This window comes from Cydia strobilella, chromosome 4, assembly GCF_947568885.1.
Source record: "Cydia strobilella chromosome 4, ilCydStro3.1, whole genome shotgun sequence".
NCBI classification, from domain to species: Eukaryota; Metazoa; Arthropoda; class Insecta; order Lepidoptera; family Tortricidae; genus Cydia; species Cydia strobilella.
The window spans coordinates 12,772,392-12,779,997 of NC_086044.1; positions in this window are offsets into that span (position 1 = coordinate 12,772,392).

The window sequence follows — 7,606 nt, forward strand, 5'->3', positions numbered from 1 at the left end:
TTAATCCGATTGTGCTATTAGGGCGTGTAGAGTAAGAAGCTTGGCTCTACATGAGATCTGATAACTTTTTGACAGTGCTCCACATGGTCTCGTCTTGGCAACATTTTACATGAAAATGTTTTTGGTGGTATGTAAATTTTCTACAAATAAAATAAATATAATAATGTTAATGTTCGATGTTCTATTGTCTATATCTATTGCCAAATTCTAAACAAGTAAAAATTTGTATATGCTTGATCTTTTAAAAATAATCTAATACCTACGAGTTATAATATTTGACAGACTTAACAGGCTTTAGAAACTTTTACCAATGTAATGTACATACTACCTATTAAATGAAGCAAACAAATAAAAGCATCAAAATCATATTCAACGCTGCTAAAATTAACGGCGAGTCACCCTTGCAATTGGTGAACAAAATGTGGTTGACAAGTACAACAGATGACATACAAGCAAACTGTCTGTTTGTTGGTAACATTTCCATAATAAAATTCATAAATGTGACAAAACGACAAATTAGCGGCGCGTGCGCCCGGCGGGGGGTGCTCGTGCGCTGCGAGGGCTAATGGTTAACTATAGTGATGTATTTTGTTGGATATTGTTGCAAACTTTCTTTTTCGGTAATATTTATGGGTTACATTACATGTAGAAGCATATTGAAATCAATGGATGAACTAAAATGATCTACTAGGTGTCTTGTTCACACGATTTTTATTACTTTGAATTAAAAAAAAAAAGTTTTAGATATATTCAATTGAGACGGTTGTAATGCGTTTATAGTTTGTAATAGTAAGGCCGGTTTATGTTGTTCTAGTGAGCGAACTTTATAATCTTGTCTAATGGTTAACACCACCAGCGAAATCTTGGTTCCGTTTGATTCACGTTGCATATAGGATGATTTCCATTTATTCATATTTTTGTAAAAGTAGCTTCCACCTGCAACGTCGTTACGGAATGGTCGATATATTGCTCCCCTTCGCCTCCCACTTAGTACTAAATTGCAACCCCCATTGCATTGTATGAATCCGTTAAGCCGGTTTCGCGTTAAGGAGGCATAAACATGGTGCTTCTATAGTACTCAAGATTTTTTAAATAACGTAGAGTAACAGTTTGCGTAAATTGTAAATAATTGTTATATGTAATGGTTATGGTTATAACTACATATAAGAATGACTGTACTTATATAATATTTAATAATATTAATAAGATATTAAAGTTGTTGTTAGTTATTAAGTTTTCAAATGTAATTACATATTTTTAGGATGCATTCGTGGATTTGCATGCTAGTACACAGCTGAAAAGGTGAAACAAACTACTTAACTGTTTACTTACATTATGACCTGTAAACGTTACCCTTTTTTATACGAATAAAAAATATTGTATTGTAAAAATGTATAAACATACAAACTTTCACATTTATAATAATAGAAAGGTACCTTTTACTACTTTCACTAATGTAATGATTGATGATTGACTATTGTTATAAGACATGGCATCATCTTACATGCAGTGTGACTTATTAATCTTATTATATGTGTGTTAGCCATCGGCGCAAAGAGTAGGTAAGTACGCTCCCTGTGTATACGAAATAGAGAAAAAACCGGTCAAGTGCGAGTCGTACTCGCGCACCGAGGGTTCCGTACTCTTTAGTATTTGTTATTATAGCGGCAACAGAAATACATCATCTGTGAAAATTTCAAATGTCTAGCTATCACGGTTCATGAGATACAGCCTGGTGTCAGACAGACGGACAAACGGACAGACGAACAGCGGAGTCTTAGGAATATAGTCCCGTTTTTAGCCTTTGGGTACGGAACCCTAAAAATAAATTATGTTTAATAAATATATCCCAATGTGAATTTCAAAAGTTATACGGTGGGTCACTATCACTACACTACCCATAGTTAAGTAGAACCCCAAATCGCAGCATCATCCCGAGGATCGCAGCGCGCGGTGCGGCGGTGCGGCGGTGCGGCGGTGCGGCGGTGCGGCGGTGCGCGGTGCGCGGCGCGGCGCGGCCGGGGTGTTGATGCAAATTGTGGCATTAGCGTTATAGCGATCACTATCTGCGAGCATGCAGCCCCGGATTTATATTTCATGATTTACTGTATCATATACGAGAATCCTTTGATCCTCATTGTAGATCATTTGTTCTCTATAGGTATCAACATTCTCTGATCTATTGGCGTTCGTCAAATACTGACTATCGTCACCGCGCTCGCTAACACAATTTATGTAACAAATATCAACAATGTTTCCGCATAAATAAATAATTAAGGAAGTTGGTAAATAAGCGTGGCGGCCTCATTTATTATTCTTTATAAGGAAACAAAGGCGAGGGTTAGTCGTAATAAGGCGCCGCCACCTCGCCGGCTTATCTTTATTGCCTCCAACCCACGTAGAATAATAAATCGTTTTCATCAAAAACAAATACTCGACAGTTTTTGCTGGAGGCGAGTGAGCGGGTGGCAGGGTGGCAATTTTCCACCCCCATAATACAATATTTTCCGACATTTTCCACGAGAATACAGCCCGGAATCGTTCGCTCGCGGCAGGCAGGTTCCGTAATGTGTATTTTTCGTCCAATCAGAGATCGGCGAGAGTCTCGATATTACCTCAACTGTCACACATAAAGTGGAAAATATGGTCGACCGATGTGGGGGCGCGTTCGGATCGCAGCATCGCCGGCGCGAGCGCGGCCGGCGAGGGCGGGCGGCTGCTTACCAGTCGGCGCGCGTACTCGAGCCACCTCAACAAACCTTCCCAACAGGTTTATAGCTTTTCTTTCAGCTCCTCTCAGGTACGGCCGTATCATAACAGGGAATAGCGGTGCGTGATGTGAACCCGTGATAAAATAAATGTCGAGATAGGCTTATGTATTGTACTGTTTATCTTAATAATGGCCGCCCGGAGAAAACTCTCGATTAAACTTTGGCTTTTTATTTAGGTGGAAGCATTGGGGATAAAACGTTTAGGATGCAATCTGTGTAGGCAGTAGATTCTTAGCACAGATCTGAAGGCATTACGTTTAAATCGTAATTTGAGGAAAAACAACTACTTATGTATTTAATACAAAACTATTAATTTTACTGCGGAGTCATTTCGTAGCATAACGTTGTCGTAGTCCGTAGTACGTTAAAGCTCGCTCTTCGTAGCGCTCTGCCACGATACGTTACCGCAACCTGTCAACATAAAGGCTGCTTCTACATCATCTATTGAGATCTGTCAACATACATATATTATAGATTCTTCTATTTCACTTTGTTACTTATTACATACACAGCTAACAATCATGGTAGCTAGATGGTAGGTATGTCAAGCAGCTCAGTATATAGGCTGCTCCAATCTGAAAATATGATAAACGCGGAAGCCGCCCCGTGCCGCCCCTTTCCCCGCTCGCAATTGCCAGGCTGGGATATAAATCGCGATTCATTTCTCATCGTAACTTTTTGTCGGTTCTTATCTGTTAGACTTCACTTTTCATCATCCGAGGGGATTTATGTAATGCCTAGTCATTTCTCGGCGTCGGGCGCGGCTTATCGGCGAAGCGCGAGCTCTCTTGATTGATGAGCGTGCAAAAATAAATGTTCAGTTAAATTATTCGATAAGTTGGAAACGGAAGTTAAACGGGAATTATCTATGTCTTGCCCCTGAAGATTTCACGGTTGTAACTTCTATGTCGGTGGGAGTGATTGATTGATCGAAGTGGTTAGGTGGGCCTGTGAAGGGGCGGATGATGATCTCTTTTAATGTACAGCATAAGTCCAATGATTTTTTTTCACATTATTTTCTACACTGACATGTAGATTTTGTCTTTATAATTTAAACTGACTATAGGTAACGTGATGAATGTTAGTATCTGCCGTATGTCCGTAGGCATGTTTTGTGTTGTACTCGTTGATCTTTGTGCGACATTTTTATTTATTTATTTAACCATTGTTAACTAAGTAAAATGACTACTTGACCAAGCTCTTTCTTAAATTCGGTGAGGGGAGTAGCAAAGTAAAATTAAGCATGAAGCTAATGCCATAATTGAGGCAATCGGCTCCCCTCGATGATCTACGAGGTCCCGCCACATTTACATCTTTCCTACATTTTCCGCGATTGCCGTCATGCACGACGCCATTAAGAGGTCGATTGAGGCGACCTTTAATTTAGTGAAATTGTTAATCATATGTCCAAGTTCTTGAGATTGCTGTCAACTTATATTGGTGTTCAAGGTAGCTGGTAAAGTACTTTTAGTGCTGAGGGTACGTATTCGTAGGTTTGTACTTTTAATATTTTTTTATGATAATAAATTAGTGTTGTGTGGATTTATGTACTTATTAAAATAAACCTAACATTCACAAACGAACATGGAAAGCCCGCAACGACGCTGCTACCAAGTACACGTGATGTTAAAATCTAAAGTGGTGTTCGTGTGCCTAAATAGCCGAACTTGTGCTCTATATTCTTAAATTGCATACGGGTTGCAGCCGGACCACTTAAAAAGAGCATTGTGGCTAATCTCTAGCGACACATATACTAACAAAGTTTAATTGTGAGCGTTGCGGTACCGTGCGCCACCGGCCGCCCCGGGCAGAACGGATTACAGTCAGTCTTAGCGCGCTCACCTTCGATTCCTGCGCCTTTTCACCCACACATATTCGTTTCCAATCAATCCAACCACACATATTTGTATGTAGACATCGTGCTCATGTTTTTATTGCAGACTGCATCGAATGACGGCCGCAAACATTGCATCTGCCTCCCTCCCGGCTGGCGTCGGAAAAGCCTTTTATTTTTAATTTCGATTTTGATTTTTTCCGAGCGCACCGAGCCGTTCTAGTTTTTTTATTTGTTTCATTTCATAGCGCAGGGTGGGTGCGCGACAGATCGGAATTTCAGATATGTACAATTTAAAATCGTGTAAGTACGGTCAGCGTGCGGCGCTGGGGCCGTCCGGGCGCTGGAGCGCTCTCCCGCTAGCGCTAGACTGACGCCTGTCGACTTGTTTTCTTTTCTTTTTTGCGAATTCTATTTTCATTTGATTGCATTTGAATTTCCGCCGCCAATATCCGCTAACTAAACACGATTAATGCGGAGCAGAGATGGACAGGCGGGCGGAGCGGCCGTGATGCTGCCGGTTTTTTGTCGTTTTATATTAGATGCCAGCTAATTTATTGCAAACTGCGCTCCGGGAGTCCTCTTACAATGTTCAAGGTGCTACGAGAAATATTTACCTACCGATAGGGAATACGGTTTGTATTTTTATCCTTAGTGTAAGAATATAAAATACTGGTATAGTTAGGTAACGACTTTGCTTTGCACGCCACGTGGTAGACATAGTCAAGACTTAGGTTTAGACCACTAGTTGATCACGGGGCCAGGCAGGAGAAGCCGATAAATAAGAAAACCACCCAATTAAGTTTAAGCAATTCTTAAGAAATCAATGTACACAATATAATATCCACTGTACCTACCTGGGCGTCAATATGGGTACCTAATTCATGAAAACAAAATAACTTCGAATTGATGTGCTTTTTATTAAACATACATTCTATATTGTGTATAAAACCGAGAAATAGTTTATTTTGTAATTTCACATCTATAGTAAATAGGTATATATGAGATAGATTAAACGAAGAGTCGATTTATAATACGGGGACAAGTCGGCATGAATCCATCACGACCGTTATTGGCAAACTTCTCCACGACACGGCCCTTGATTAAAAGTATGCAAATTTTATTACATCCTGCGGGGGACCCATGCCCCGGCATTTACTTACGACACTTTGTGAAATTATATTATGATCAGTGTTAGAACGCATACATTGATTTGTGTTTTTATCAAATTTGCAATGTGATACGATTTATTTGTCGAGTTGCGAAACCAAGATCTCGCGAGTAAGATGTTAAGGGCGGAAAGGGAATGCTTTCGCTACCTAGCTTAGGTTACTCTATTGTAATTTCTTTCTAGTCATCTACATGCTTAGGTTAAAAAAACCTACAGTTAAACTACTTTTTAAATGTATATTTTTTGCTTTTACAGAGTACGAGTACCTACGGACGTAACAGGTTCATAAAATGAAATTACTATTTTACGACACTAGCCCTGTGTTATGATTATTATTTCTATTATGGCAGAGTAACGCAAATAAGGTAGGTACATTATAAATTTGTGGGTTTGCCTAATAAGGAAGAACCTTGGTTAATAATGTTAATAAATGTTAATTAAAATAAAACTATAAGCTTCACATATGAAGAGTAATACTTAACGTTCCGGTTAACTCATACAGCATGCTGATTATGCTACTAAACAACGTGGTACTTACACCTAGGTACATCACAAGTCGATCGATGGAGAGCCGTTTTTGCAATAAATAATTCGTAGCTTCGTGTACTAGAGTGGGGTTTTGTTTATGTCAAATTGTAATTTATTGGTTACTCCGCTCGACTTGGATATTACATTGGGAGGAACGCCCCTCCCTCTACCCCCAACGGCCCGTTCGATGAAAATTTTATATCGCCGTGTCGTCGTTACGTCGTTCTGTTTTTTTCTTGTCCATGACCAGCTAAAGCGATCTTTTGATTAAATTAAGGGGATGAACAGGGTATTTTTATACTGATTGATAGGTTGACACAGCGTTTCGAGGAACATTGCCAGAATTTATATTAGGTGCAGCGATTGGAAGTAAATTTAACTTACGTATTAATTTATACAGCAAATAAAAATTAGCTTTAGGGCATCAATCACTCCGATGCCCTTTTGTCCGGATAAGACACATTGTTGATTTATTTGTTAACATATCAATACCTAAGTTGTGAATGACACCGTAAGATTGTGCATCCGTTCACAATCAAACGTAACTTAGGTTAGTTTGTAATCTTTCTACCATCAGTTGTCAGTTTATAAATAATTTAAGAGCCAACAGGAGCTGAGCGAATTCTCAATTTTGAGATTTCAAACTGATTATCTCCGTCGCGCTGACGGGGGCGGCGCCGCCATATCCCCGTGTGTGTGGTGCATGCACACAGACGCGCACGTCATTTGCGCTCACGGACCTTATGCCTGCAAGTCGCGTCGCGGTCGCGGCCCGCTATATAGGCATATCATAGGCTATAGCTAGTTCTTACAAACTTTTTCTGTTAGCTTAGCTCGCTACCACCACTGAGCGTTTACTTATTTCCTGTTATTGTGATTTAACTTCTTGATTTTAGGTAGCTGAATTCAATATCCTTCTACAACCTGCAATCCAAATAACATTTTGACTTTTACGGGAGAGTAAAAAAACAATCATTTCTTTTCTCGTTTCCGTGCGGAAAGTATCAACTTTCGACACGCTGTGCTATTAGTACCGACATTGTGCAACGAGGGGGGTAAGTGAGATTTTGTAAAGGAGGAGTTTACAATATTCTTACCCCCGGAGTTACACACAATGGTTTTCGTTACACTTGTGATGAAAAACTAAATTTTCAGGGAAATAATTATAAAATACGGTGACATTTCAAATATTCGTCCGCCATATTGTCATTTCTTAACAGGTTAGGCTTCTAAGGCACAGACCTTCGGCATTCAGCCACGATTGAAAATTTTGTGTAAAAATATTTTAAACGGCTATTAAAT